At 41.5% G+C, this 25,735-nt stretch overlaps 1 protein-coding gene across 1 annotated transcript in view; it reads right to left on the reverse strand.

Annotated features, from left to right (window-relative positions):
• KIF13B (kinesin family member 13B) overlaps positions 1 to 23,560 on the reverse strand; it is a 111,822-nt gene extending 88,262 nt beyond the window's left edge. The window contains exon 1 of the mRNA XM_031552650.1: positions 23,467 to 23,560. The gene's annotated coding sequence lies outside the window, so the exon portion shown is untranslated. The remainder of the gene's footprint in view (positions 1 to 23,466) is intronic.
• Between the last annotated feature and the right edge of the window lie 2,175 nt (positions 23,561 to 25,735).

Consider the following 25,735-nt stretch of genomic DNA (forward strand, 5'->3'; position numbering starts at 1 on the left):
CTAAGCCATTCTGTGACTCTATGATCTACGTTGAGGAATAGGCAGACATTGGAATTTCAATGGATAAAGAGGATCTACTTCTGTTCATTTTGAAAGAACTCCCTTAGACACACACACTTTGTTTCTCTAAATCAAGGAGGCACCAGACCAGTTTGAGTAGCTAGAAGCCATACATCAAGTTTTCTCTTAGCTTGAAACTGCACAATTCAGCTAATGCTTAACCCACAACACTTCATATGAAATGACAAAACAAGAAGCATTAATCACGTACATGCTTCTGAAAATGTCACTGCTGGACTCCATGGCTACTGGATCACCCACGTGAACTCACAAAGCAGCTTCCCACTTACACTGGAAAACCCCATCAAACTGGCTGGGAGCATAGCATGGAATTTGAGAGTCAGCTGTCCCCCTTTCAATTTGTATCATTACTGGATAAAATGTTTTGCAGTAAGAAACAAACAGTTTGTAACCAAAAATATTACATCCCTCCCAGTGAAGGAAGGAAATAACCTTCAAGATTGCATGCCACATAGTGCAAGCAGAGAAAAACAACAAGCCAGCAGCTGCAGATCTTTACAGTTAGACCATGTACATCAGCTAAATGCAACAGTCTTCATTTGCAGACTTCATTTCCACTTAGAGCGTTCCCCCCAAGCAATGCAGATATAGCTGGCCAGTTGCATGATGCTTCCTTACAAAATAATAATAATTAGAAGGCATGTAGTTATTACTTCCAAACTGAACGTAGAGAGGGAAGAGAGGAAAAAATAAAAATATAAAAATCCAAACCCAACAGTCATAAGGCCTGCCAAAATTATTTTTGGGATATACCACGTTGTTTATCTCATCTGCTTCCTCACTCTTGCTGGCAAGAGCATACTGCAAACTGTGGTGGCAATGGCTGGAGCTACAGTGAGAAACAAGAAACATTACTTAGCCATTATACAGAATCATAGCATCATTAAGGTTGTAAAAGACCACTAACATCATCCAATCCAACCTTCAATCCATCACCACCACTCCCACTACATCACCTACAAATGGTTTCCAATTGACTTTCCTTCTTCTGCACACCCTTCATTACCTGTGCATGATACTTATGCCCACTTCTCACCATCAGTCCTAACAACACAGGTTGAAAACAACTCGTTTGGATGCGCTTCTCTCTCCCTCCTCCTGCCTGCAGGAAAGGAAGCGTGGGGAGATTACCCAAGGTCTGCTGCCCTAAGATAAAGCCTGTATTGCAAAAGAAATGATTTCTTAGCAGTTGTTTCCCCCAAAACATGGCCCTGAAAGCAGTGGTTAAGAGAAGACTCTCATTCCAGCATTTTTTTTGCAAAGGGAAAGCACCTAGTAGCTTGCTTTGATGAAAACCACTCAGCACATGTGAAATTAGTATCAGACGTTCAGATAAAAGCCAGTGGACATCACAGGAACTAAATATAACAGATGACAAAGTATATAAGAGGAAAGAGGAGCAAAGGGAAATTCATATCAAGATCACACGTTCCAGCTGAGTAAGTCCCAGTAAAATCAGACTGCAGCATATTGCCTTGCTGTCCTTAGCTACTGCTTGATTTTAACAGATAACCTATCACTCCCAATTTGGGGGTTACTTAACCAGCATTTCTTTTCTCAGAAGCACCTTCAACTATGAGGCGTTAAGGCATCGAATTCTCAGCTATGTAAACACGATTCTTTTTCTTTACAGAAAAATACAGCCTTGGGAGAGCTGTGCTTCTCTCCTGCATGCAGTCAGCAAAGCACAAAGAAAAGGCAATGACCTGCGTGGCAAAATCAGTGAGAAGCAAACCTCAGAAACACTTTATTTTCTAGATCAAACACTGTTATAAAGGAATAGAACAGAATAGGATCAAGGTCACTTTAAAACATAGACTGAATAGCAAGCAAACTGCCAAGTTATTTGACAGCATTTAAGAAAGGAATGAACTCAAGAAGCTCTTGGAAAATGCTGTCAGACACAGGATTTGATTTTTGGGTGGTCCTGTGTGGAGCAAGGAGTCGGACTCAGTGATCCTTGTTGGGTCCTTTCCAATTTGGGATATTCTATGTTTCTTCTACATGACTTCTTCATATGGCTTCCATACCAGGCCACACATTTCTGCCATTCTGGCCATCCTGTCTGCCTCTAAGAGACATGAAACTAAACATATGCAGAAAGGACATACTAAAATCCACATATTTAAATATACAGAGGAGAACGATGGCAGCTTTTAGGTGAGTCACTTTTGTTCCATAATCAACTTGACAGTATTCCTTTAACCTCATTACTGCTCTGCAGCCAGCATAGCAAAACAGACAAGACGTCTAATTACCATAATTTGGTGACTCTGGCTTACAAAATCCTTAAATGTTCACTCATGCAGCTGATTGAATGAGTTTGCCCAAGCATAACCACAAACACAGAAAAGATGTTGAATTTTGTCATTTGCTGCTACAAAAACAGGACGCTACAGTAATATTCCCTTCCACAGGTAACCCTTATCACCACATTAGAAGTGTCCCTGCTCTCAGAGTCTGTAATCCATGGTTTCTTACAATAGTTTGAGTTGGAAGGAGCCTTTAAAGGCCATCTGTCCCACTCCCTGCACTGAGCAGGGACACCCACAGCTCCATCAGTGCTCAGAGCCCATCCAGCCTGACCTTGTCTGTCTGCAGGGATGGGGAACCTCCACTTTCTGGGCAACCTGTGCCAGTTTCATAACCAGCTCCCACAAGGATTTACTCATGCAGCCATTTAAGGGGTTTGGTTTAAGCACAACGACAGTGAAGGGAAATTTAAAGAAGAGCATCACCGTCAAGTCATCACACCCCATTTCTTTTGTGCAATTAACCATTGATAGCAGCAGCTTCTCACGCTTCACTTAACAGCACTGCAAAGTGGAGTTTGCTGTCCTGTTTCCTTGTACACAGGATTTGGGTTACCAACATGAGCTGTCGCTGCCAGATCACGTATAGGACAAGAAGAGGGTTTGTGTCTTTGCCACCAACCTGCACCCACTCAGGTTATCGCAGTGTGGGAGAGAATGGAAGACAGAAATGCACTGCTGCTATCGTGCTGGTTAAAAGAAGTGTAAAGAGCCTTACCTAAATGTTACAAATATAAATCAAAAGGTCCACAGCATTCAAGCCATAAATGAACATTTATGCAAGGCTGGAGCAGCATGAAGATATGCAGGTTCACTTTCTTGGTTGATATCAGCGTCCAGTGCCACACAGTGCCAGGTGTAAGCACGATACTAAAAGCAGAAAGGCTTTGAAGCATTCAGAAGTCTGCACAGAAAGAATTCAGACAGATACTTGGCTCACACAGGAGAGCTTCCAACCCCACTGCTGATATTTGGCTGGTTGGTAAAAGCAAGAACCTGAAGAAACTTTCCCTTGCCTCTCTCTCCCTCTTTATACCTTTATTTTTTGCCTTGAACTTTGATTTTCCCATCGGCAATTGGACGACTGAAGGCTCCCAGAGGAAGAGTTGGACTGTGCAATACCAAACATGTAAGTTTCCATTTATTGTTCCACAGAATGAGAGGAAAATACAGCCTCTCCAAGTACAACACTGTGTTTTAAACATCACATTTGCCTTCCAGAGTTAAAAGGGAAAGAAATCTGGTTAAAACATGACTTGCAAAAAGAAAGGAAGAGAAAATATGTTACAGGCATAAAGCTGTATTGTGAGAGATTGCTTGAAAGGCTGCCAACGCTGCAATTCCCCACAGCTTCTTTGTAAGACACACACTCTACAAACTTGAGGAATACCTACTATGATTTTTAGCCACCATACAAGCACAAATACATCCTTTCAAGTAGGATTCTGATACCGTAACTTTTTAAAACTCTGAAGCTCTTCTGCAACGCCAAGCTTGTGGCAAGTCCAGTGCTCCCTTCAGAAATCAGACAATTCACTTTGCCCAAAATCACTGAGCAAACCCAACAGCAAAAAATCAGATCTCTTCCCATCCTCACCAAGTTATTTTTTTCCAATGGGAATGGTCTGTAAGCTTAAGTGCTAAGCTCTATATCAGGGTTTTACAAAGCTCAGATCAGGCAGCGCTTGGGTTTGTGGGTGCATCTGTCACCTGGTTCAGCAGCATCAGCTCAGGTACCTGTTTTATCAAAAACCACACAGCTGACTCACAATGGTATGATTTGAATGGGATGCTTCTCTTTTTTTCATTTTGAAATAACAGAAAAGCATTGAGTCTCTTGAAGGCTCCAGCATTGTTCACCACTGTCCGGATTTGATAAAGGGGAATGGTAACTCATCCAAGGCTGCATTTGTTGGCAGCAGACAGAGCTCAGAGGCCTCCTTTATTTCCCTCCCTGCTGCATGGTTTATTGCCTGTCATGCCAATCTCAGGCAGAGGCTTTCACAACACAAGTCATTTTGTTTTGCATTAAGAGCTTTAGAAGGAAGGCAAGAGTAGGGAGGCTTTATTTCTTAGGACCTGTAACTCTGCACTGACTTACACCAGAGCAAGCCCTCCTTCCAGCCAAACTGACATTAAGGAGCACTAAAACTGAGTCAGTTCAATGCAACATTTACCTTCTGTATCTGTACCACAACCATGCACAGCACTGTAAAATTGTTATCCATCATATCCTTGCCATATTCAGAGATGTTAATGTTAGACAGACACTAAAGCAAGGCAGATTAAGCTGACCATTTAACACCAGCTGCATCATCACTCCCCCAGCCTGTGCTTGGCCATCAGAGCTCCCTGTGAAAAGGCTCCAATAGTTTGTACCCACTATTAGAAAAGGTATGCATCACTCCTATTTAGTATTTCATAGAAGCACAGAGTGACTTGGGTTGGAAGGGACCTTAAAGCCCATCCATTCCCACCCCCTGCCATGGGCTGGGTGCCCCCACCAGCTCAGGCTGCCCAGCACCCATCCACTGCCTTGGGCACCTCCAGAATTGGGGCACCCACAGCTCCAGGCAGCAGTGCCAGGGCATCATTGCTCTCAGAGTCAAGAATTTCCTCCTAACACCTAACTTAAATCCTCTGTAGCAAGAAAACAGCACCAACATTGCTCCAATTAAAAAAGAAACCCCAAATGAGAGCAGGAAGCATTCTCAGCCAAACCTCTATGGTATCAACAATCCTGAGTAGCAGATTGGCAGATCAGCAAATAAGGCAGGACAGAGAAAAAATAATGAAATGGTATCTCTTAACCTGCTAGAACATATCCTTGTTGTTTCGAAGAGCTCAAATGCCCCTATTTACTCTGTGAGATTCACAGTCCAAGGGAGCTGTGTCATGGCAGCATCACTTTGCTGCTGGACCACGGCAGTTATCAGCAGTCGATCTTAGAATCACAGAGTCATAGAATCGGAATTGTTTGACGTGAAAAGGACCCTTAAAGGTCGTGTAGCCCAACTCCCCTGCAATGAACACAGACACCTATGGCTCCATCAGGTGCTCACAGCACCCACCACCTCCTTCCACTGCAGTAAGCAGCCTGAGATGAGCAACAATGAAGTTTGTACCTGGATGAGCTCCTCACTCACTACTGATTCAAATCCCGATAAAGCAAAGTAGATAAAGCAGTGATTCATGAGATAAGCATATAACTTGTGTTGGTTCTGTGTGCAAGGCCTATATTTAATAACTAGTAATAAGAAGTTATAAAGCAAACAAACAGAAAAACAATTCAGCCTATCACACTTTCTCAGCATATGAAAAGATGAATTTGGTTTCTCCACAAGCGAAGCACAGCCCAGGAGAATCATACATACCTTCAAACTCCTGAACATGGCATTAAGAGGTGCTTCCAAATAAAGGCACTTTGAAAAAGAAGGAATCTGAGCCACGAAAAGCAAGTGTTTACAGGAAGGAACCTGCTCTGCCTGGATCTCACTGCTGTTGAAGCAAAGTCCCTTTGAAGTTCTCCGTGCCTGCATTGTTCCAACTGTTAAATGGTAAAACAAACTTTCCAGGGGGGTAAAATACAATGCCAAGACTTACAGCTATGTAGTAGCTCCAGAGAGAAAAGGCAGCCAGCAGGCAGGGATGTCACGTACTCGCTTCCCTCTGCTGATTCCACGAAATATTCTGAGTTACTGGTGAAGAAACTCCAACTACAGAAACAGTAGCATCCTTAGCCACGCTAGGCATATGCATCAGGCAGAGAAACTGTCCCCCAAAAAGGGAGAGCCACCCAAGATGACAGAAGATGCTGTTGTATAATTCCTGGGTAGTGCTAAAGGTCGAGGTTGGCCTTCTGTTACTTAAATAGGTAGCACCTGTTTGGAAGTTCAGTGGTGGAAAGGTGCTATACAGACTCAGTAACTGATAAAAAGTGAATGAGTTGGCTCAGAAGAGTAGGGACATGTGCTTGAGAGGTACAAGCACAGGTAGCAGAAGCTTATACTCATCACATCTGCTGGACACACAATGTGATACACTGGCAAAGGATGCCCGGAGATGAAGTGGATGTTCTGTCCCTGCAGACAGCCAAGGTCAGGCTGGATGGGCTCTGAGCACTGATGGAGCTGTGGGTGTTCCTGTTCAGTGCAGGGAGTGGGACAGATGGACTTTAAAGGCCCCCAAATGATTCTATGATATAGCACACGTACACACACATCCTCCACAGCAATGGACCTTACCAATAGGAAGGATGCAGCACATCTCAGGAATCATAGCATGGCCTGGGTTGAAAAGGCCCACAATGCTCATCCAGTTCCAACCCCCTGCTATGTGCAGGTCACCAACCAGCAGACCAGGCTGCCCAGAGCCACATCCAGCCTGGCCTTGAATGCCTCCAGGGATGGGGCATCCACAGCCTCCTTGGGCAACCTGGTCCAGTGCCTCACCACCCTCTGGGTGAAAAACTTCCTCCTCATATCCAACCTGTCTCATATCCTCCCTGTCTCAGTTTAAAACCATTCCCCCTTATCCTATCACTATTCACTCTCATGAACAGTCATTCACAGGAATCACAGGAATAGTCATTGCTGAGATGCTGGGAGAGACAAAACCTCACTTAAGGCATTCTTCCCAGTCCTTCCTTCCCACAGCAGGCATTCTCCCCAGTACCATTCTGAAGAGCTTAGGAGACCATTTAATATCTAAAAATTTGGACAATATGTACAATCCTCCTAACCAGCCTCATACATCAGAGTATTACAACTACCATACAGCATTCAGCAACAGACTGTAAGCCATAAATACAGCAAACTTAGCTTCTCTCACAGAAAACTCATCTTCCAGACAAGAATACTGCTTCAGCAGAAATGAGAACTGTGCTCCCCACAGCACTTACAGGGAAAGATAACTGCAGACATAGTGATGCAGCAGTGCAGAACATATCCTGCAAAATATCTGGGATATTTGAATCTAGACCAATACACAGTACTTTATCTTCTTTTTAAGGGAGGAAATTAAAAGCAGTTATTTTTCTGCTTTTTCACAGATCAAGAAATGACATATTATCCTTGAGTGATTTATTCTGCTGAGATTTGTTCCTGAAGGAACAAAAGTGTCCAAAAAAATGGGCAATAACGTGAAGTCAGTGCTCCTCTTTCGCTTTTACCTTCCATAAGCTTTACCTTTCCTTTGGTAAGAGCAATCATAAGAAAACGATTTAAAAGAATTTGCTCCTTTTCCAGCCATTCCTTCCTTTTGCCTGGTAGGGAAAAACAATCCAAGCATTTATTTTTGTTATGCAGTACACACTACTGGACTAAGTACTTTTAAAACAAAATAAAACAAAACTAGAAGGTTATAAATCATTCGGGAAACAACCATTCTGCACAGAATAGAATCATAGAGTCAATCAAGGTTGGAAAAGACCTCCAAGATCCCCAAATTCAACCCCAGCCCACCCCACCATGCCCATTGTGCCCCTCAGTGCCACATCCCCATGGTTTTGGAACACCTCCAGGTTTGGTGGAGGTTCATCCCACATGTACCTGCTCCACCACTGCCTTAAGCCTACTGAAAATACGTTCTGCACATATGACATCAGTGGTACAAAACAGAAGTGGTATTAAAACAACGAGCAATGCCTAGTGGCCCTTCCACCAGTTCCCATGCCTTCAGAAGGATGAATAACTTGGATTTATGTACCAACAGCAAAAAGAAATACCTCTTCCACTGATGAAGCCAACAGTTTGCTTTCTCATGTTTGTACAACAAGGCACCCAGGTGAAAGGAAACTCGATGACTGGGCAGAGGAAAAGGAAGAGGCACGTCTGAATCAGGCTCTGCATTGCACATGCAGAATGCATTTAAAAATGGGTACTGTTTCATCCTCAGTGATGACTACAAGCCCTCTGTCTGTACAGAACACACAGTAACAAGTAATTCTGGCAGGTTTGCTTTACGTTGAGAGCATCTCAGACAATGACAACACCATGGCAAAAGAACACAGTCAATTTAAGGTGAGGTTCTGAGGATATTTTGGGGTCTCTTCCCATCAAACACCTCAAACAGGGAGAAAATCCTCCTTCTCCAGCATTTGTGTGCAGCACTGCTATGATTCTTGCTATGTTTAGCATACAGAATGAGAAAAAAGCTGTGAAGCAAAGGAGAAGCTATAATTTGAATATATTCACTTGATTTAGCAATGAAATGATTCCCTGCAAGCATCAGTGGCAAGAGAATCACATAAGAACAGGCTACAGCAGTTGGGAATTCAAAGAATTAAACAGAGGTCTCCTTTTAAAGCAGCATTCAAAGGAATCTGAATTTCAAAACAAATTTTAGGTCTTTGAATGGTATGCTTTAAATCACAATTAAAGTATATTTGGCAGCTGCTTCAGTGTATCATTTCTGGTCCTTTCCCAGTTTGTATAAATAGATTATTTTGAGTCCAAATACAAATTCATTATATTTCATTATATTCCTCTGCAAATGCACTGATTAAAAACGTGCTCAAAACCTTCAGTCATAATCTAAATCAAAACCATTTGTAAAACAGCAAAGAAGTTTAAGTTACAGCCACTTTATTAATTTCAATGGATTTATTTCTAAACTACTGTATACATACAGGGAGGACAGCAAGAGGCTGTTATGCTGTAATTAGTTTCCTGTTAGCCTGGAGGTATCAGGACAAACTAAGTTGTCAAGTTAGTTTCTTTTGTGGTAAAAATTAACTTCATTTTTCTGCAAGGATGGGTTTCCTCAATACATCTCCCCAAAGAACAAATCTCCTTCTAAGCATAATCCTGACCAAAAAAAAAACCCAACAAGGATTAATGACTTCTGTGCAACTTGGCAACAATTTTGAAACTTAGTAGTGCCAATGAAGCCTTCAAAATCTGCTGAAATTCATAAGGCCCAGATCTAACCTGCTGTGTCTGACAACACACTCAAACTCTAGCTTCTCTTTTCCAGGCTTGAGTACAATAACTCAGCATCTTTGTCTCTGGATATTGTGAGCAGCACCTGCTATGGGGCAGGCTGCTCTTTTAGTTTTAAGATGCAGCACTTGCAATAAACACTGTGGTACAGTAAGAAGTGTAAAATCCTAACACCTCTGTTCATATAGGAACCTGTTCCAGCCTTTAACAGAGTGGGTGATGCATTTGTTACTTACCTAGGACCTAAAAGAAGCTTTACTAACACCTGCCATACTGCCGATGTTCAAAGATGCAGGCAGCAGCTAATGTTCAAAACTCAAGGAGAAAATATGAAGTATTTAAATATCCATGATTAAATTGGGCTTGTATTTTCAAGTCTCCCTTCCATTTACCACTGTTTTGGAGATGGACAGGTTTGGAATTCTGGACTGACCTACCTGACTACGCAGAACATGGAGATCCAAATTACTGCAAAAAAAGATTCCATTATAATCAGGAGCATGTGGTAAATTTTGCTAGAGGCTGAAGTTCTACAATTCTGTACTTAAAAACCAGAATGTTTCATGATGCTTCCTCAGCTGAGTTAGCAGAACACTGAAATGCTGGATCTTTCCCACACAAGAAATTGGTCATAAGGTACACAACTGAAATACCAAAGGATGTCCTATCTCCATTGCTGAGGGAGGCTGAAACCTTTGCCTTCCTTCAAAGCTTGTCTGTGTGGGAGTCAATGCAGTCACAGCTATGATACAAGAAACAAACATAAGGGAAAAGCATTCAGCTTGGAGTTTCTTCAGGTCCCATTCCAGTTGAATGCATCAACTAAGTTTTAAATTAAAAACAAAACACAACAATGTCAACATTTCAAAATTATGACTTACTTTGGATGGATGTTCTACTAAATATAGTTTATCAAAAGGTTAAGACCTCCATCTTTATAATAACCTCTTGCAAATTATGTTACAATTACCTGCTGACATCACTACAGCCATGAAAATGAACCTGTCTCAGTTTCCACATAACTGCAGATACAATTATACAGTGACAGCATGTATTTAAATAGAGCACTGTCGGTTCAGTTACCGCATCTCAGTAAGACAGGCATTTTCCAAAGTCTACCACTCTGAATAAGCTCACTCAAAAGTACACAAACAAATTATGCTGGTGGGTTTTTTTATTGTTTTTTACATACAGAGCAATACAAATTACCCTCGAGAGCTTCAAAAGCCAATTGGACATGGCCCTGGCAGCCAGCTCTAGGAGACCCTGTCTCAGTAAGGCAGTTGGAACAGGAGACTTCAACGGTCTCTGCCACTCTCAACCAATTGCAAGCAGTAACCTTCATCTTCTGGAAGGGAGTTGGTGGCATGACCTTACCTGGGAGAGCACCACCCTAGAAATCTCAACAGGAACTAGAAGAACAGAGAAGGAAAGTAAAGGTATGAGGAAATGACTGATCACAAAGCATACAATATATTTTATTTCAAGAGCTGTCATGTTTAACCTAATGGCAGAAATAGGTTCCTCAGGGAAAGGTCACGGCACCAAGCTTGCCAGAGTTCAAGAAGTGCCTGGACAACAGTTTCAGAGATATAGTCTGATTTTTATGCAGTCCTGCATAGAGTCAGGAGATGGATGTGAAGATCCTTATGGGTTTCTTCCAACTTGAGATGTCCTATGATTACATGGTTTTGGCTATAATAGAGTTAAAATTTCTTCCTAGGGGCTCGTGAGATGATGCATTTAGATTTCTGATGAGAAGAATGTTGATAACACAACAATGTTTTAGTTGTTCCTCAGCAGGGATCACGCAGAGCAAAGGACTTCTACTCATGCTGGCTGACCAGCAAGGAACCTGGAGGTGTACAAGGAGCTGGGAGGGGATACTGCCAGGACAGCTGATCAAAGGGCTATTTTGTACCATATAATATTGTACTTAACAATGAAATCTGGAATGAGGGGAGGGGATGTTGGGAGTGATGGCATTTGTCTTCCCAAAGAACTATGACAGGATGAACCCTGCTTTCCTGGCAGTGGCAGAACATCTGCATGCCAACGGGAAGCAGTGAATGAGTTTCTTCTTCTGCTTTCCTTATTATCTAACCCATGAAGTTCTTGCACTTTTACCTTACTGATCCTGTCTTCACAGGTATGCCTCACTACACAAGCACAAGGCTGTTTGTCATCACCAGAGACTGGGTCTACTCCCAAAACAATGACACAGTGCTGCACAATGATTCAGCATGCAGAAACGCACTTACCTTGGATCGCTCATGCTACTGTAGCTATGATTGCTACCCCATCATTGGGCACGCTGCAAAGTGCTGTTTCTGCCATTAGATTAAACTCTTAGCAGCAGCAAAGAAGGTATTTTAGTACTGTATGCAATAACTTTGCAGGGGCAAAGCAAGGATGTAAGGCTGTAGCATGAAATTAGTGCATGAGTTACTCGCTCTTGTGGGCTGTATAGTTTGGAGGCGGTAGGGATGCTTTTAAGTCTCAGCTGGCATCAAAGTGGTTTCAGTAGATTAGCAAATCAACCAGATAACTGCTTCCTCCCAGAACCATCCCTATTTCTCTCTGCCACAAAATTTGCTTATGCTTACTTTTTTTTTTTTTTTTTCCTTCCACACCTACAAAGTGTTTCATCTTTCTGCTCTGCACACTATATATAATCTTCCTTCCTGTGGTAGCACGGTTGCAAAGCCTGCAAAGTCATCTCTCACTGAATCTTGACAAAGAAACCAGAACTGTGTGAGCTATCAGATGGAGCCTTGCTGGAGAAATGCCAAAGAATGCAGAAGAGCAGAAAGCCTTCATATCAGGAAAGGACCGGGCAGGAGAATAAGACAGCCGATACATCACTTTTTAATCAGTTATTCACATTAAAGTTGTTGATTTTTAAAGTACATTTTTAGCAAGTATAAATAAAATTCATATTATAAATACATTTAACTAACTCTTAAAAAACAAAGATCAAAGGTGAAACTGCTCATTCCTGAAGGGCTATTCAGATAAAAGCTGGGTGGATATCCTGTTTCTTCATTTCACTAATCTGATCAGCACAGTAGAGCTACTTCTACTGAAGAACAGAACAAAATGGTGGCACAAGTTTATGAACCCTGGGGAGAAAGAAATAAAATGTATTATGCTTTGCAAAAGGCTAAAAATGAAAGTAAGTGGAACTTCCCTACTGTAGGGTTTCCTTTTGTCACTCCAACAATACAGAGGCCCCAAGTTCTGGCCCAACTGTGCTATGTGACCTAATTTAAAACTTCTTACATTAGATATCAGTAAAAAAATAAAATAAAATACTGGATTCAAGGGGCTGCAAATGGAAAAAGAAAAAAAACCAAACAACAAAACAGAAACAACTCTATGGTGAGAAGTGTATAGCAGAGCTGAGACAAACCCCAAATCCCCCCAGCAGCCACTGCCCTTACCAAAAGCCCATTTCTTTTCTCCCCAGACATACAAAAGTGTCAGCCCTTTTCCTCTGCATTCATTTAGCTAAAGACATCACTACTTAACCTGATTGCTTCTCTCCTCAACGGAATGCTCATTGGACAATTATGCTGTGCATTTTTGTAACATGGCATATGCTTATCAAAGCTGTCAGAGTTAAACGCATTGACTGAAATTATATTATTTGATATCACATATTCCATGGGTGTTCAACCTTTTGCTTTGCCTTGGCCACAGAGTGAGGAGGAATTGTGTTGGCCACATACGCGTAGGTCACTCCTTCCTACAACTGATACAACTGATAACATTGTTTGACAGAGCAAATTCTCAGCTACAAAACACAATTTTTTAACATAATCATCACCATTAGCTCTGCATTTTCTTCAGCAATGAACAAGACGCATGCTGTGCTCATAAAAACCTGAACCAGTGGAAGTGACCCACTATCACTGTCACCACCACTGAAATACACCACCCACTGCCCCACTGTGCTCACACCCATAGTTTGGTCTCCATCAAAGCTCAGAAGGCATCGACGAATGTCAGTGGGGGCCATTTTTTTCTGCATGGAGGAATCCAGTGACACGTCTTTGCACTTCCATGTCAGATGCCATTCTGTCTGAATGCTCCTCTGCTGCCATCTGTCACACAGCAACAAAACATGATGAGCTACTGGTGGGATGGCTCAACCTCTACAGCCATACTACCAACATCAGCCTCTGATGTCATAGGCCAACATCACAAAATAGGACATAATTACCTTCAGAGCAGTCCTCAAAAAATATATAATATATGTAATATAGTATATATGGTTCAACTGCAGTGGTTGCAATTCCTATCGAGTTCTCACAGTGTTCACCAGAGATTTTTGATGAAATTCTACTCATTCTTGAGAAAAGTTGTTCACAAATGTATGTACTGTCAAAAAGTGGTGACATGAATAAGTCCAGACTATGGAGAGAGGGATATTTCTCACTGCTATGACACGGCTTATAAAAGTCCAGTAGAGAGACACGATCAGATTTTTGAGTTGAATACCTGATTGCAATTCTATACGTTCCATTTGACAGTTTGAAGGTCATGTATTTATGCTGTCTGAAAATGGAGTCTCAAACATACAAAAAAAATGATAATTATTTGGCAATCATGAAACCTGTTCTCAAATTCCTTTACCAGAACAGAACACAAGGCTGCATATTTTTATCTCTTCAGAGAGTGTGTTTAGCCAATGTATCAAAATGCATACAATTACTTGCCATAACTTGAGTTAACCCTGTACCTCCTCATGTCCTGTCTTCAGCCCAGGTGGGGTTAATAGCACACTGATGTCTGGTCAATGCTGAGTGACGGCTGCACTGAATGCTGAACTCATACCATAACAGCACAAGACAAGCCAGCTTTCTCCTGCCCCAAATGACCAAAAGAATGGACAAGTTATTTTAAGGTAAATTAGAACCAGAGGAGGATAGTTGAGTATCTCTTAAATAAATAAAAATGCAACAACAACAAACATTTGGAGTGCCTCTAGGAGGAAGCCACAAAAGCCATACCGCTGTAGCGTTTCCAAGAAGAACAGCAGTTCCAACCCAGAGGGAAGGGTGCTGCCCATGCACCAGCAGCAGGTGCTGCATTCCTGCAGGCCTAGCTCATAGAAAACAAAAACAATACCTACGAGACGTTGATTGTTGATTTCTCCTCACAGGAGGAGGTGAGAAAACTGTCTTTACCTTCTGAAATTTAAATAGGTAAAAGAGTATTAAAAAGTAAAGCAAATCTCGAGGTGCTAAGGTAACTGCAGCTTTCCCTTCTCTTACTGTAAAAACTTAAAAATGAAGATAAAGAGGAATTATCCTCTCTGAATTCAATAGCATTAATTCCAGTTTTACAGTGTTGTAAGATGTTGACAGAGCCAGGCTAAGTGCTTTAAAGGTAACTGACTGTCAACTGTGTCATCTTTTGAATTTCCAATTCTAAAATTGCCACCCTGACAACAAAGGGAATAATAAGAAGTAACCTCAAACTGATGCAAACGACTCCAAATACTTGATCAAAGTCCTTTAGGTTCATAGCAATAACACAGTAAAAGGTACAAGGTCTCTCCTTTTGTTTGCTTCCCGTAACAAGACAATAAATAGTTTAAAAAACAAAGCCCGGTGGTTTTTATATTCTATTTTCAAAAACTTAAGGAGTTGGGGAAATCACAGAATGGCCAGGGTTGGAAGGATCATGAAGCTCCAACCTCCTCACCACACGCAGGGCCACCAACCTCCACATTTCATAGCAGCCCAGGCTGCCCAGGGCCCCATCCAACCTGGCCTTGAACACCTCCAGGGATGGACGGGGCACCCACAGCCTCTCTGGGCAGAAAGTATATATGATACTGCCTACCTGTGCAGTTGTCAAAGCCTTGCTGAACCGCAAGCTTCCACAGAACCCAGCAGCTCTAGCCACTGAAACAGTCCCACAGCCTGCAGGGGCATGATTCTGACCACTAAGCCCATTTTATAGTCTTACCTCATGAAGAGCTGAGAATTAAGATGGAATCATTCCACAGAAGTGCTCACAGGCACAACACTCATTCACAGCTCTGAGGGCAGGCCTTGGGTTTGCTCTCCTACCCTTGTTCACAGCGCAGTTTACAGCCACTGGGCCATGCTCCTATCTTTCTTGAATCTATTTGTTTTAAACAGGAAATATATTTTAGCACCTTTAAGTCTTGTGTTCAGTTATCAGATCAACATAAGAAATAAGTATTTCAAACTTAGAGCTCAGCTTTCATTACCTATTCTCTGTTTTGTTCTGCTTGTGCTATCAGAACACAGTTTGTTAGTGTCACTTTTTCATTTTCATACATTCAGGCAGTTTTCACTCCATTTCTACCATTCTAAATTATTACAGCTAAATCAAATGTTACGTACTTCTAAATTAAATTTCATCAGAGAGAAAAACTTGCACTGCAGCAAACCAAAAAGAAAACAAAACAAAACAAAAAACAACCCAGAACAATTATTGGGATAAACTGGAAAGCACTGTGTCAAATTTCAGACAGGCTGTTAAGAAAAAAGCTGTACTCAGGAGTGGCAATGCAGTGGCACAGCTGCCCAGGGAGGTGGTGGGGTCACCTGGAGGTGTTCCAGAACCGTGGGGATGTGGCACTGAGGGATGTGGGCAGTGGGCATGGTGGGGTGGGCTGGGGTTGGACTGGGTGATCTTAAGAGGTCCTTTCCAACCTGAATAGCTCCATGATTCAATTTCTAGTTGCACTGAAACTGAAGTTCTGAAGGAGACCGACTCCAATAGCACTTCTCAAAGATAAAAGATGTGTCTGCTTTAACTTATGGATTGAACAAGTCAAGAAAACAACACCTCACAGTCTCCTTGAAGTTCTGATGGCGTGATAGTCTAAGCTTCAGATATAGTCTGGCTTTAAAAGTAAACCTATATGCAGTTCTCTCAAAATTGCTTTTTTCTTTTTAAATCTCCATTCCATCAAAATATCTAACACAATAATTCTAGTAGTTTCTATATGCCACAATATGCCAAGTTTATTTGTTTATTTATTTTTAACTCAAGGAACTGGCCCTTACTGCTGGTAGAAAGTTGCAATGGGAAGGACCTGCTAATTGGTTTCTATTTGCAGCAGAAGTCTGCTCCTTGGATAACTCACAGTCAGAAGCCTTTGCCAACTCCAGAGAAGTTTGTGTGAAGGACAAGCTGCTTAGCAACTATCAGCATCCACTTCCAAACACTGTCTGCAGGCACGTCAACACTGCTAAGGCAACTCCAGAACTTGCTGTTTGACTACATGGTCTTTCAGTTTAGCGGAGAATTAGGGCTACAGGTACTTTACAGATCTATTAAGTTCTAAGAAAAAGAGCCAGAAATTGGGAAGCCAAGAAACAGAAGGTGAAGGCTACACTTCAGTGTCACACGGCACGGGATTCAAATTAATTCTTCAGCTGTTATCTTAAGTCTTCAGTGTAGCTGGTTGTTAACAATTTTGCTAGCTCTGCAACAAAATTGTTAGATCTGCAACAACTGGATAAAGCTTCTCTCATATAAGCAATCTAAGATCAATCTAATGGATAATTGCTAGCAGTGCTGTGGTTGCCTAATTCTTCCCTCAAGAGGACGCAGCTCAGGTTAAAAGCAGCTTTCACTTACAGCATGAGCACAGAGTTTATAAACAATAGATAATACCAATTTGCTATGGCTATATTGGCCATAAAGTAGAAATAAGTAAGCATGATCCAACTGGAGGGCAAGGAACTGCCTTTAAAACAACTCACTGTTGTAAACAAAGTCTCACTGTTTAATTTCCTTAAACAATATAAACCAGGATCAAGTTCTTTTTTAAGCACACTGAGACACACGCATGCTAGAAGAATAGTTAATAGAGCTTAACATTTCTGTTCACATTGAGAATTTGTGGATGGTTTCTACCTTGCATTTTGCAGTTCAGTATAGATGGCAGCTGAATGTAGTTCAGCTTTAAACTACATGAAGAGGAATGTGCTCTGTAATCTAGTTTTATATGACATCCTGCACAATAAACTGATAATGCACTGAAAAAGTAATGGTTTTACCTGAATTCTTTCAACAATTTAAGGCCCCACTCACCAATTCTTTTCAATAACCTGCAGCAACACTGACTTGAGGTGGATTACCACAAAAAAATCATCATTTTAAAGAATAACGCCATGCATGAAGCAAAAGTTGCATCCACAGATGCACAGAGTCAGCAACATAGGAAAATATCAGCACTGCTTTTGCAAACATGCATTTCCTCCAAGCTGTCATGCACTCACAAACCACACTATGGGTGTTGGGAAAGGCAGGCTTCCCTTTCTTCTGGATGTCAGCTATCAGTCTGGGGAATACAAACACGCTCCCTCCCTCCCCCACGACTTCCTGGAACATTTCTGTGTTATGAAACATCGCAGAGATCTGTTCTCTGTGAGACAAAGCTGAACTAACATCTAACCCCAAAATTTCAGTCTCTATTATCATAGAATCATAAAAGGATCTTTAAAGGTCACCTAGTCCAACCCCCCGTGATGAAGAAGAATATTTAGATATTAACACAAGCCTGTAGCTGCATGGAGAGCAACTCTTCCTTAGCTTAAAGGGGTAACACTGCCACTAATGTAGCCTCCATGCACTCACATCCCAAGCTGATTTATTCCAATCCCAAGCAGTTTAACACAGCAGGAATTAACACAATGCCAGGAATGATGCAGAGAGGCCAAGGAGCACGCAGCGCAATTAGCCGTCACCCATCTTCAAATGCAATCATGTTTCTTCATTTAAATTGCCTTGCTGTCAAACAGCAATCACACGGCATCGTGCAAATGCTCCACCAAGCTCAATATTCAATTTCTGGTTACATCCAACAGCTGATCCTTCTAAGTACAGTGTGTGAACAGCTGGGGACCCTCACATAAAACACTGCCTAAGATGAGGCAGCTCTTCAAGTGGTTCCAACCTACCATCAGGCACAGTTCTGGTGTGTTTTCAGAAATGTGTGCATTTTTCCACTGATGCATACCAATAATTGCCTCTCACTGCTTTTGTATGGGTAAGGAGTTTTGCAGATTCACTCTGTGTATAGCACTGCACTCATACGTCTTCCTCATTTACTGATTATGCACATCCTTTCCAAAGGCAGAACAACCGAAGCGTGCATCCCTATGCACTCCTGTTACCACAGATTATTTTTAAAAGCCAAAGTGTTCCCATTCCTTCTAGCACTCAGCATTTCCAGGCTGTATTTATAAATAAATACATGAACACACATATAATCATGCCAACATTTCCTCCCTGGGCACCTTGAATATCTCCCTGCTGTTCCAGAGGTTACAAAGAGAAATAATTATTGCACCAAACAATGAAATTCTACAGCCTAGACAAAAAGGATCACTGTATTTTCAACTTTTGCTAAACCTTCTTTTAATTGCAGTTCTTGCCTTCCATTCCACATATATCAAACACTTGAGTGAGCTGTGCAAGTGACACATACGCTTCTTCACAAAGAAAATCTAAACGAATAATGCAAGTATTTTTTACTGGCTACTGGTTTCTCCAGCCAACACGCTGCTCATTTTTAAATGTTTGGATAAGAACTATGTATATGCCAGAGGTGGTTCAGGCTGGGTATTAGGAAGAGCTTCTCAGAAAGAGTGGTGCTGCAGTGGCACAGCTGCCCAGGGAGGTGGTGGGGTCACCGTCCCTGGAGGTGTTCCAGAAACACAAAGATGTGGCACCGAGGACCATGGATTAGTGGGCACAGGGGCAGGGTTGATGGTTGGACTTGATGAACTTAAGAGCTCTTTTTCAACCTTAAGGATTCCATGTGCAAACTTCACCACGCCACTACCCAGGCATTTCCCACATAACTAGCTACATTAAGATTAGCATTTCCCATAGTTACCGAGAGAGCACACGATCAGAAACTCTCCACACATCAAATCTGGTAAGATGCAGCCACACAGCACATCACTGCCGGATGAAAGCTGGGCCCATGGCCCAGGAGTTGTGTAAGTGCTCAGGCAAAGCTGGCAGGAGCTCGTCCTGCCTCCTGGAACACTCATTGCTGCCCAGCAGTAAGGCAGGGTGATCACACCAGGCTGACTGCAGCACAGGGACTTGCAAATGCCATCTTCTGCCTTCCAGCAGCTGAGCAAAGAATAGGTGAAAGCACACTTTGATAAGATCTTGTTCTAAATAGACTTTCTGAGCTTGGCAAAAGCTCTACGCGTTGTAGTCATTACTTAGCATTGCATGTAGGGATTTTATAAACTTTCCAGTTAGATTACAATGCAAAGCTTGGCTCAACAGATGTATTTTAATTTCCACAGCAGGACCACAGCAGTAGTGTTTGACAACTGGTAAGCCCTTGCAATCTTTCTATTATTTATTTTTTTAATGTAGAGGTTGCATACATTTACAGCCATTCATCCAAGTGCATATTTGATGCTTCAAAATGAGTGAACTGATGGCACTTGGTCTTTGAGATTCCCTGATTCTTGTATTCCAGTTCCCATTTTTCAGCTCCTAAGTCTTCGACAGAATTGTTTCACTTTGTCCTAATCTTCACTTCTTCAAAAGGCTTAAAGGGCTCTTCAGCTTTAAAAGGGAAAAAAAACTCTTCCAAAGCTGACCTACTGAAAGATTTAACATGCTGAACTGTTTATTTCAATCCAAATGCTGCCTCAATTCTGGAATTGTTCTGTTGTGTAGAAGTAAAGCATCTACAATAAAAAGTAAAGTATCTGCAAACCACAAATTAAGACAAGAGTACACAGAAGTCAGCACTACTTTAATCTTTTTTTATAGCATATTCACTTAATAAAAAGGCTCAAAGATGGTTTGTTGGGAAGATTAATGCTTTGTTTTACAGATAGCACAGCTCATGCACAGGCACATGGCAGACAATCAATTTCAGACCATTTATCAATTATACACCAATTACAGCTACACTTGCAGTATATAATAAAGTCCTTTTTCTCATTCCACAAAATAACTTTTTTTTTTTTTAAAGTCTTTTTAATAGGTCTTTTTTGGGAAAGGTAATGATCACAGCACAAGCAAATGGATAGTAAATAATTAAAAGAAAGTTAAATTGAAGAACCTAAAGAAATGTTTTTCAAAAGGATTCTTACAGGCATTTCAATTGTTGTTGTAAGACTTACCTTTTCTTTTCAATCTGATTGAGTTCACACTCTCTTTCAAGCTCTAGCCACTAAGTAATAATATTCTGAGCAATCTTTGCAGTGCACAGTAAATCCTGTGTTGATGAACTTTAACCCTGACATTTGCAACAGAGAGAACGGACAACTGCACAAGGCAAAAAAAAGAAGTGGTCAAGTCATGCTGATGGTGCTGCTCATTTCTACGACTCCCTGGAGGTTCATATATCCTTGGAAGAGGAGATTTTGATTTAAAGAGGTCATTTGGGGAAACTTGTGACAAAACTCCAGGCTATGCAGCAAATTAAGTTAGAAAAGCAACTCAAAAAAGGTTGATCATTTCAATACAAGAAACCACCACTCAACCAACACAAACTCAATATTCCAAGGCTAGGAACAAAGCCTGGAGGTCATCCAATTCCAAAACTGATCCTTTGTACAAGATCAGATTACTGAAACCAGTGCAGCACTAATAAGGATCACTCTATAAAAGAAATGGATTCACTTCTCTGTCTCAAGAAAGGTCATTTCTTGGTTAAAGAAAACCAACAGGACACGAGATTTATGAAGTTGTACAAAAACAGACTTCCTTTTCTGTGACCAAGTGTTTTACATGCATTTGCTTCAAGTCCCCAGAGAAATGTGCAAATATTATATTCGGTTTGTAGACACAGAAGAAAGTGAGGCTGACCAGCTGTCACCTGGATTTTCAAATAATTCCTTAATTTTTAATGGAAAATTCAAAGAAGCCAGATTCTTTTTCTCAAGACCTGAAATGGTTCCAGTGGCAATTGCATCAACACCATTTGCTGTGTCCAAAAGTCAGATCTCACACATCTCAAGTTAGGTATCGTCAAAATACACAACAGATAGGGAAAAGACTTCTCTGACATCTTTTGCAGATGGACAGACACATTATAAAGAATTCTTTAGCCTGCAAGAAGCACTCTGGGGAGACAGACACAACTGTGGCCCTATTTTGCTTCCTAAGCTCACTATTTACACACCTACCCATCTCTCAAACTTGGTTTCTACCAGAAAGGATGGAAATGGGAAAACATGCATGTTTCCAAAAGTCACAGGCTGTTTTTACAAACTTAGCTCCCAGCCAGAGCACAGCTGAGTCATACGTAAGCAAGGATGGGACAGCACAGATTTCTACCTCTAAAATTTTATCCACAGTTCCTGAAGTGACCTTGGCATCTTAATGAGAAATTAAGCTAAGCTGCTAAGGTTTTCAAATGTATCCTGCTTGCTTTGCACATCTCTACAGAGTTTATTTACAAAACTACTTTTCTTAAGCCAAAAACAAATAAAACAAACATTTTCCTTGATCTGATATTTAAGATTTCTCTGGTGGAGCTGCACAAAGACGGTTTAGTGGGTGCCCATCTTAAGGGTATCACATTCTGGGTAAGACTGTTCTACATCCTCACTACTCCAGTTATGCTTCTGAGATTTGCTGTCACAATGTTTGTAGGCAAATCTTCCACGCACTTAATGGGCCTCCACTTTTCTCTCTTTTATTAATCACCCCATATAAATTTACTGTGCTTGCTGCTTAGATTAGCAATGGGTATTTGTGAAAATGCAAATGAGCCATTCTTCAGCCTGGCACGCCAGTTTCTCACACAGGACTCACCATCTTGTCTGGGAAGCCAACGCCATTGCCAAACGATTCCTCCCTTGCCAGGAGGCATGATTTGCATGACGTATTCTCTCCTGACTACACTATGAACATTTTATAACATATCTGTAACAATGAACTATGCAGCATTTGTTCGGTCATCGTGCTTTAAGAGAAGCTCTGAATAGCATTCTTCATACCACTAAGTTGGCTTTTGAGAATCTCATTTACCTGTCACTTTGTGCAGTTTGAAAGGCTCACATCAACTCAGGTATTTGTCAGCTGAACAAAGCACGTGTCTCCGGAGGAGGCGGATATTAATACAAACAAAAACACTCCACCCACACAGCCATTTTTAAGTATCTTCTTAAAGCTCCAATCCCACTGCCTATAGTAAGTCTTTTGGCTGCTGTCAGTAAAGCATCTGTTGCACTTGATAGTTTGCTTTTCCATGTATTACAACTTGAGGTTTATAAAGTTTAAATTAGCAGGAACCAGGAAAGAATGCTTTCACTGATCACTGGCTTTATAGCTTTACTATGATATGTTGCATTTAAACAAAGCTCTTTTGTGTGTTTAACTGAATTTCTCTCACTTCTGTCGCCCTTAACACCACATCCCCCCTATTTTCCCTCCCAGAAAACAGACCACGATTGATTGTACAAGCCCAGTAATGGGTTCTGCCTTTTCCTGGACCCCTGTTACTTTGTTTCACACATACATTCTTCACATTTCCTCCCCTTGCAAACGAGCAATAAATTAATCGGTCCCAACCTTAACCCTAACAAACATTACAGGACTTCTCACAGTAGTTTAACAAATTGATGCCAGTTCCTACACAAACTAGTTCCTGCCCTTAGCCACCTCTCCAAGTATTGTGATGCATACAGTGTCTCACTGGCAAGACCATCTTAGAACTACACCTCTCCATCACATTTCTAATCCCCTTCCCACACACTGAATACAAGCCCACTATGAGAAAATAACCATCCAGGTTTATTTCATTCCAAACTGACAAAACTGTGCCCTGCTCAAATTATTTTGCAGATTTAAATATCTTTAGTCCCATAGTAGCATTTGAAAACAAATGAAACAGTTCACAGACCAATTAATTGCTATCACATTGTTTATAGCAGGAGGCAAACGTTTGTCTTTAAAATGCAGCAAGTTCTTGGTTATCAAAGCATCTTGCCACTATAGTAAAGTCAGCCTTACTTTACAGATGATGGTAAGTACACAGCAGAAGGAATATATATATGTCATTTATTTAAACTGAAAGCCCTCTATCAAAGCTTCAGTTGTTTGCCTCATTTAATTTACAAAACCTGACCTTCCTCATTCAAAAATCTTACCTGGCATCTCCTTTTGAAAGGTTGGTGTTTACAGGATGAAGAATAACCTTGTTTGCATCCACATCCACCACACATTTTGTATGCAGATCAAGCTCTATAAAGAAATGAGAAAGTGTCAAGTGCTGCTCTTAAAGCACTAGGATTATACACACCATTACTTCCTCCAGACACCAAATTTATTCATGCAGCCTGACAGCCACCCATCAGCTAGAGAATAGAAACAGGACTATTGCCAAATTCCACTTCTAGAGATATTCTGCCGGGATGGATTTTGTCCAGCTTTAAAGCATGCACTCTTTTCAAAACAAGAAAGAGCACTTGGGTTTTTCTGAAGGACAATCAGCACATACAAGACAGTATGAAATTTCTTCTGGGGAAAGATCCATTAGGCATGGTACCACTCTGACAGCTCTTCTCATTGCTGTCTCAATGCCTCCTGCTCGGAGGGAAGGCTGCCCCTGCCATCTGCAGCACGTTTCCCTGGCCACTCTTGTGCTGCTTGCAGCACACCATGCCAGCTGTCAGTCCCGGGGCACCTGCTCACTGAAATTCAAGTCCCATCAAAAATAATTTAGGTATGAGCGTGGAGGAAAGGGCTTATCCTTCCCAACAGGCTCCAAGCCAGCTGGAAAGCCCAGCTCTCCCAAATGATGCTAAGCAATGGGATATATCCTATGAGTAAGAAGAATAGCTGGAATGGATGAGAATTCTTAGCTGCAGAGGCAGGGGAAACGAAATAAAAGCTTCAGATAACACTGACAAGCGCCCAAGGCATCCACCCAATGACAAATGGAGTTAGATACAAAAGAACAAACAGCCACTTGCAACCAAAATCACTGCCTATAGACATAGGTCTGAGCACAAGCAATCCACTCCTATCTTCTTACGTTCCAATGCAGAATTTGGAAAGTGCAGCCAAATGCTGATGCCTACAACCACGACCCACGAATCACACCCAGTGAATGCCCAATGTTCTCACGTGCTGTGATGAAGAGAGGCTACACACAGTAACCTCCATATGGAGTTCCACACCCCACCTCAATCACCCAAATATGCACATCTAATCACATTAATTATAATCCTCGTCCTCCTTCACCTCTGCTCTTTCCTTCTGTGTCACCTCTACGTGCTCACTCACCTCACAGCACCTTATAAACTCAGACTGCAGATCTTAATTTATTGTATGACACCTCGCTGGCTTCTCACTACTGTTAAATAGCATAGGAAAAGGAAGTTTCTCTTTTTGTTGTAAGAGATGTTAGAGGTCTTTCACTATTTGAACGATAACAAAGAAAACCAAAGCTCAAGTCTACCAGTCACACGAAACTCCAGTTCTTTCTGAACTGCTCTGTTATTAAACTCTGCTTTTGTGGAAGGAAAAGACAGACAAGTTTCAGAAGCTGATGTTTATTTTAATGTATCTCCACACCCTGAAAGTCGATTTACCTATCATTAGTATGCAATACATACTTCCTTAATTCAAAGTATATTCTTCACGCATCCCAGATCCGACAGGCCACTATCTCGGTCCGGCTGGTTAGTGATTAACACTCTGTACTGCAGTGACCTGCTTTTCCTCAGCCACTCAAGAAGGTTTTTACATGCTACTTCCCTTACGGAAAGCACAAGGCATGCTCATTCTGTATACAAGTCCTATGGCTGCTCTCATGTTTTTTAAATCAATCTCTTGAGAGAGAATGCTGATATTAGGTTTTGTGCCCGAGACTACTGCTAAACTCAGAAGTATTGCAAGCATTCATTTGATCTCTGTGAAATACTTCCAAGAGCACACACAGACAGGATAAGAGAGTTCCTTACAGTGGGCAAAACGGATGTGTTCAGCCACTGCAGAAAGTTAGAGCAGCCCAGTCAAAGGTCTGAAGAGCATCTGAGGCAGTGTGGATCTTCCCAGTGGGGAGTGAGGAGGCACAATAAGGAGATCTCCTGGCCAAGGCTGAGGTGGTACATCAGCCCAGGGTGTCCCATGAAATAAACCTCAAGAAACAGCTGCAATCAACCTCTAAAGCTGGGTTATTTATCAGATACCCTTAAGACCATGTATTCCACCTACCCTGGCAAAAGTTTCACAGAACAGCACTGCTTTTAGCTAAAAATAGTTTAAAATCTGCTTTAATAGCACATCATACACTTTCTACCAATTCTTTCTCTGTTACAAAGCATATTCTTTGACTGATTTCTGACTTCTTTAATGACTCCAGGTTTAGAGATGAATCTGACATCAGCCACTATTGCAAATTCTATCATAATT

Source organism: Meleagris gallopavo, chromosome 2 (assembly GCF_000146605.3).
Source record: "Meleagris gallopavo isolate NT-WF06-2002-E0010 breed Aviagen turkey brand Nicholas breeding stock chromosome 2, Turkey_5.1, whole genome shotgun sequence".
Taxonomy (NCBI): domain Eukaryota; kingdom Metazoa; phylum Chordata; class Aves; order Galliformes; family Phasianidae; genus Meleagris; species Meleagris gallopavo.